Genomic DNA, 7021 nt, shown 5'->3' on the forward strand with positions numbered 1-7021 from the left:
CTAGCCGAAACGTTGGCACATTAAAATAAGTTAATCATACTTATTTGTGTTTTACATTGACCGCACCTCCAACCATCTTCTCCTCATTTATCAACACGGTCAACTATCTCTCATAATTAAAAAAATATTAGGTAGTGGCCTCTGTAGCCATATATCTTCAGGGAAACTAAATCTAACATCCTACAAAATTTGAACTAAATCCGTAACCTCAAAACCTTGCACTCTCCTTGTAAGATCTCATTGGAAATTTAATTTGTATTTTTTAGTAGAATGGCCCATATTTAAAATTATATAAATACTCTATGTCATGTCATCTTTTGAAGGAAAAAAATAAAGGAGAGTCCTTTGATGGAAGATTTTTTATGTGTAAGAAAATTGGCAAAAAAGAAGGTTTATGAATCTGATAACAGAGTAAACACAGAACAAACTAAAATGTTTCAATTGCCATTATAAAAGAATGAAGCATCAAAGAGAAATCCATTCCACTAGAACGAGGCAACCGGACAGGCGTGGAGATATTTTTACTAATTGAAAGTAGATAAGGGATGAATACGTGAGGGATTAGAACCCGGGACGGAGCCGTGCCGTGCCGCGCCGCGCAACGGGGAGCCTACTTTGTTAGTGTTATTTCCAATGTGTCCCGACCGACAATAGCAATAACGAGTTTGTTCCCGCATCTGTCGAATGTTTTGTAGCGGCCTCTTCAATGGCGGTCATTAAGAGAGCTCTCATTGTTACCGGAGAGGGCGCTCTTGTAGGAATTATCGTATCCTTTGGTCATCGGCACCCCGCGATGCCGCACGAGTCGATACCTCGAGGGAGTGCAAATCGAATGAGACGGAATCACTGATACCATTCCATGTGTTATAACAAAGGGGATTGCAACTCAATAGCGGCCATCATTAGAGAAGGGCTATAGATAACAGCCTATCATTTTACATCGCCTTGTTAAGTTCGCAGTGATTCAGGAAGAATCATATGGCGCCCAATGCTACGTAGTTCTTAAAACCAAGGACATGGAACTTGTGACATCTGCACCACTTTATATTTGTTAAAGCCACCTCAAATCGACTATGTCTTTTTGTAGGAAGGCTTTAAAATGAACAAACAACCAGCTGGTTCGCATTAAACATTTATTAGGTCAATTTAAAAATTTTAAAAACTAAAAGTAAAATAAACAAAAGATGTCTAACAATGAATACAAGTAAAAATAAAAATGTCTCTCAGATAAAAATAAAATATATATGTATTTATAGTTGTTCGTAAAGATTCAAATATAAGAAGATGGCCAGGGTTGCAGTAAAAAAAAGAACAAATAGTTTATAACTATTTTAATGTCCGACGTTTCACCCCTCTTTGCAGGGCTTCATCTGGGCTAAAAAGATACAAAAAAAAAGAAAACTGAGAATATTACAACAATAAGGCAATTTAAGCTAGGATAAATATTATGTAAAAATAAAGTGATAAGAAATTACATATAAAGGAAGGAGAACATAGTAAGAATAAATATAAATAAAAATAAAAATAAAAAAATAAATAAAAATTTTTTATTTATATTTATTCTTTCAAGACGTTGATTTAATCTCTACTTCCCCCCCCCCACCCGTATTGTTTTTGTTTTATGTACATCTCCTGTACTTTTTTAGCTGTATATTTTACTTATTTTTTAAAATTTTTACTCTTCCATTGTTACTTATCTTTTATTCTTATCATTGTTTATTCAAGTTTATTTTATACTGATACTATTTTATGTCTTCCTTCCTACCTTCTTTCATGCTATGTAATTTCTTATCACTTTATTTTTACATAATATTTATCCTAGCTTAAATTACCTTATATCTTATTGTTGTATTATTCTCAGTTTTCCTTTTTTTGTATATTTTTAGCACTGATGAAGCCCTGCAGAGTGCGACGTTCCGACGAATCTACTCATTGGTAGAACTCCAATAACATTTCTAGAGGAGAAGATTTCGAGGCCATCTTCTTTTCAGACGCCTAGGAGGATTATTAGGTAATGAAGAAGAAGCCAGGTTAGAAACTAGTGGATTTCGGTGGTTGAGAAGTTTATCATGGAAGGATTGGTATCTGGTTCTGGCCAAATCGGCAACATATGAGACATAGATGTCCTGATGGATGACTTGATTCGTGACAACGTAAGGAGCATTAAGGATTTTAGACTGTAAGGATTGGATTCTGGAGCAATTTGATGGTTTAGTGGAGCGCTAAAGCTCAACTCCGTCTGTCCAGATGGGCTTTATAATAGTCATGTCGATCAGTATTTTGTAGTGGATTGGAAGTTTGAACCGTTTGTCTAGAAAATGTTGTAATAGTCGGAATCGACGAGCAGTTTCCTGTCTTTTCAGTCTTGTATGAGGATTCCATGTCAGTCGTTTGTCCAGATGTAGTCCTAAGTAACGGATTTGTTCGACAGGAATAAGTAGGGTATTATTAGAGGATACTGTAGGGCAAGAGGTCATAGTAACGCCATATTAAAACGATAATTTTGATTTGGTATCGATGCGCTCGATCTTCCAGTGTAGAGCAGAATTACTCGATTTAAGGGTAAAATAGTATCGATACAGTATAGTATCGATAACTGCCTGGTCTGTAACTCCGATGAAAAAGAAGATACCATTCACTTCTTAGGTACCTGGTACAGTTATAGGAAAATTAGAATAAAATATTTTGAGCAGTGGGCCTGCTCTCTAAAACAATTGTTCAGTTTACTAAAAGACTCTAATTGGAGAGCTCTTAGCTACTATGTAGAACGGGCTACACTGGAATGAGCTCAGTTGGTTAATATTTAATATTGGGATTAAAGCCATACAACAATTTTTAATAATTGTTTTCTTTCTCTAAACATGAATAATGTATTGTTATTTTAAATTATTGACTGCTTAAAAGACTGTTTTTTTTTTTTTAAGTTTTGTTAGTTATATGTTTTTACTTAAAACTGCACATAGACTTCATCAGACGGACATTTTTCAATTGTCTATGTGTTTTTGTTTGTTTTTTAATTTTTGAAATGGATCCATTCTTTGTATGTTTTTTTTAAATACATACATTTAAAAAATATATACATACTTTATTTATTTATTTTTCCCAATATATACAATATAGCAAGAGATAGCTCGATGCCATCCATATAGCTCTATTGTGTACGCAGAACACTCGAGATGAAGCCTCCTCAGATCGGCCTAGCCTGCAGTAGACGAGTGGCTAACGGGAGGCAGTTATTATTAAAACAGAAGTAGACGAGAGAGAGAGATAAGTCACGGCTTGCCTAACCAGCTTCTTTTCGTTGACTATATAATGCCGAGTCCTCAAGATGTAATCTCCTCCTTTGGAGTACCTCTCAACCTCTTGTCCCTTCCACCACTCTCTCAATTACTGACTCGCTTATTCATTTACTGCTGCCTAGTGAAAACAGATCTCTTTGGCGGATCTCTAACAGTATCGATTGTTTTAAAATGGCCTCTTTAATGACACCTTTCGATTATCACTTCCTAAATGTTGGCACCTCACTTCTAAATTTTGTCCTTTATGTTTTTATCCTACACAAAAGTAGCAGTAATATATCATACATTAAATTAAACGGCGTTCTTGAAGAAAAAAAAATTCCATCGTCCAAAATTAATATCTGAAATTTTTTAGTTTAAATCACATTTGACTCCTAAGAATTTTTCTGTTTTCATAGATCGTTTTATGGCAGACTTCGTCGAACGTGGTTTGGACATGAATTAACTTTCGAAGGCAGTAGAATTTCGAGCGAAATTGTATTTTTAGATTAACTAAAAATATTCATGCAATGTATACAAACAGGGAAACTCAGAAAATTAGCTCAGAGGTCAGGCGCAAGTCTATTGTTCTGAGGTAAGCGGGTGGTGCCAGTTGGAATCCGGCCTTGGGGCGTTGACTTTTTCATTAAGGGGCGGTCCCACAAAATGAAAAACTTGACCTCCAACCCATAGAATAGGTTGGTCATCAGTAGAGAACTAGGCAAACATCACCTTCGATGTGGATTACCTTAAAAAAAAATAAAAGTGTAAACAATTAAATTTATTCCGTTATTAGTTTGTTTTATTACCCCCCCCCCCTATTTGGACATTTCTGCCATACGAGGAGGGTGAGGGGCTTACAAGTAACCTATCTATTCTAACCAAAGTGGGAAGGCCAAGTTTTAATTATGTGAGACCATCACGAAATAAAAGTCAACCCATCCATCTCTGGCGCCCGCTATGAACTCGAGGTTACTAAAGTGACGCCTTAACGCTCTCTGCTACAAACGATCTCCAATTTCGCTCATTCATAATTGATGATTGGTCGCTTTGTTTCGATTAATGGATGGTTTACTGAATTTGTAGGTACATGCAATCATGAATAACACTGATATTTTGTAAACTATAGAGGTACTCATGATGTGCTAAATGTAAAAAGTTTTAAATGCTAAATGCTATGAGTATAGGTTTTGTTTTTTTTCTGATCCCTCTAAAACAGAAAAACAAAAACATGAATTAATAAATTGCACTACATGAAAGAACATAATTAAAATTGAATACTAGCTCTTTCTACCATTGGTACTTAAAGGTGTTCAAGTGAAAACTTATCTGAAGTTTAAGGTGACCATTCTTTGAGGAACTCTACTTAAATCTTTGGAGGGGAGGGGCCTCCCTCCGCGTGATGATTGAAAATGAAAACAAATAATAATAATTAAATAAGAAACAAAATAAGTAAATAATAATAATAATTAAGATGGAGAAAGCGAACGTAATAGGGGAGGGAGAGGGAGTAAAGAGAGGACTTTGACAGGGTTGATGAGGCCCTTCCTACCCTGCCTCCTCGCCGGAAGGGGGGGGTGGGATAAGTTATAGGTATAGGGTTGTTAGCAGCCTAATTTATAATCCATACATGTTAAATGCAGAGGGCCTCCTAGAAAATTTTCTGATCATCTTGTTTTGTAACTTTGAAATCTTTCCGAGATAATAATATCTCTAACACCTTCGTGATGTTATCTTTCATTTGTTTCTTATTTCCTCTCATATCTTTTTCATTACTTTATAATTATTTTTATATCTATTACATTAGTAGAGTTTAAAAACCTCCAAAACCAAAAAAACACGAGCTACGAACAACTAACCTATCAAAAACGACAACAGACAAAATGGTGGGAGCTCTGCAAATCTGTTTCGCGGCATCAATCTCTATTTAGCAAACCTATTAACAAACTCACCATGTTGAAAGTTATATCCTTTTTCCATTTAACATATTAAACTTTCATTCTTCTGAAATATTCAGTTTTATTCAGGTTTACCAACCCGCAAAGCTCCTGGATACGACCTAATAATCCCTAAAACTTCTTCCTCGAAAAGCCATCCTATTCCTCACCTACATATATAACACCGTACTCCGTTCCACACATTATTCTGACCCATGGAAATTATCTTAAACTAAAATGATACCTAAACCCCAAAAGCCGCCTCTCTCTGTCACTGATCATGGGCAAAATCCTTGAAAAACTCTTTTTGAAACGCCTATATCCCATCCTAGATTCCAATCATACAATCCCCGAGCAGCAGTTAGGATTCCAAACACCCCACTCCATCATCCAGCAATGTCATCTTGTGGTGGACGTTGTCTCGTCTTCTTTGGAGCGCGGATTGTACTGCGCAGGAGTCTTTTACGATGTAGAACAGGCTTTTAATCGCGTCTGGAACCCGGTACTGCTTTATAAACTCTGCAAATGTCTACCTCCTACATTAGTACAAGAGCCGGGAAAAAAAAAAGGCAGTAATCTCACCCCAATTTTTGATTACTTTAATGAAAACTATGTATAATTACTAGTCAAAATTAATGAGTCTGCCCAGTATAGGTAGGAGGAATAAAAAATGGCGGCTGTTTCAAAGCGATAAAAAAAACTAATTTTTCATTCGGAGCTCTATATCTAAAAAACTAATAACAACATTAGAAAATCTAAGAGAACATTATTTAAAGAAGAGTAAATTTGCTGAAAAATTAGACCTAAAAGAGCTATTTACGTCCAATAGTTCTCGATATATAGCTTTTTAAAAAGCAAAATTTCATAAAAATGTATGGGATGTACTGAAAGATCAGTAGTTAGCTAATTTATTTTGAGAAATCTATATCTCAGGAACTATGTGACGTACAGATGTCTATTAGCACTCACATTAATGCAAGTTTAATGGACTATAAATAAGTTTATGACCTTTATCTTCGTAAGAATGGTAGTTTTCATGATATTTGGTAAAATAAATTTATTTATAGTTGTTCAGACAATAAGTTTGATTTATGGAAAACTTCTTTTCAGAATCCATTGGACGTACAAATGTTTGCCAGCGCTCAAATTAAAGCTAGTTAAATTTATTACAAATTATGTTTATCTTTGTAGGAGTAGTAGTTTTATGATATTTGACAAAATGTTAATTTATAGTTGTTCGTATAAAATGTTGGATTTTTGAAAAAATATATCTCTAGATTGATAAGACGTACATATGTTTGCCAACACTCAAAACAAAGGAAATTTAACTCACTGTAAAGTAGTTTATGGCACTTATCTTCGTAGGGGTGGTAGTTTTATGATATTCACATATGAATATAAATTTGGCAAATAAAAATTTATCCGAACAACTATAAATCAATTTATTTTAGCAAATTTCATGTGAACTATTACTTCTACGAAGATAAACATCATAAACTACTTTATATCTCATTAAACTAGCTTTAATTTGAGTGCTAATAGACATCTGAACGTCAAATGATTTTTGAGATATAGATTTTTCAAAATAAATTCACTAACTACTGATCTTTCAGTACATCCCATACATTTTTATAAAAAGTTGCTTTTTAAAAAGCTATATCTCGAAAACTAGTTGACGTAAATAACTCTATTAGGGCTCATATTTTAGCAAATTTACTCTTCTTTAAATGACGTTCTCTTAGGTTTTCTTGTGTTGTTCCTACTTTATAAAATATATAGCTCCGAATAAATTTTTTTTTTTTTTTT

This window comes from Halyomorpha halys, unplaced genomic scaffold (genome assembly GCF_000696795.3).
Source record: "Halyomorpha halys isolate HHAL.00 unplaced genomic scaffold, Hhal_1.1 Scaffold13.1, whole genome shotgun sequence".
NCBI classification, from domain to species: Eukaryota; Metazoa; Arthropoda; class Insecta; order Hemiptera; family Pentatomidae; genus Halyomorpha; species Halyomorpha halys.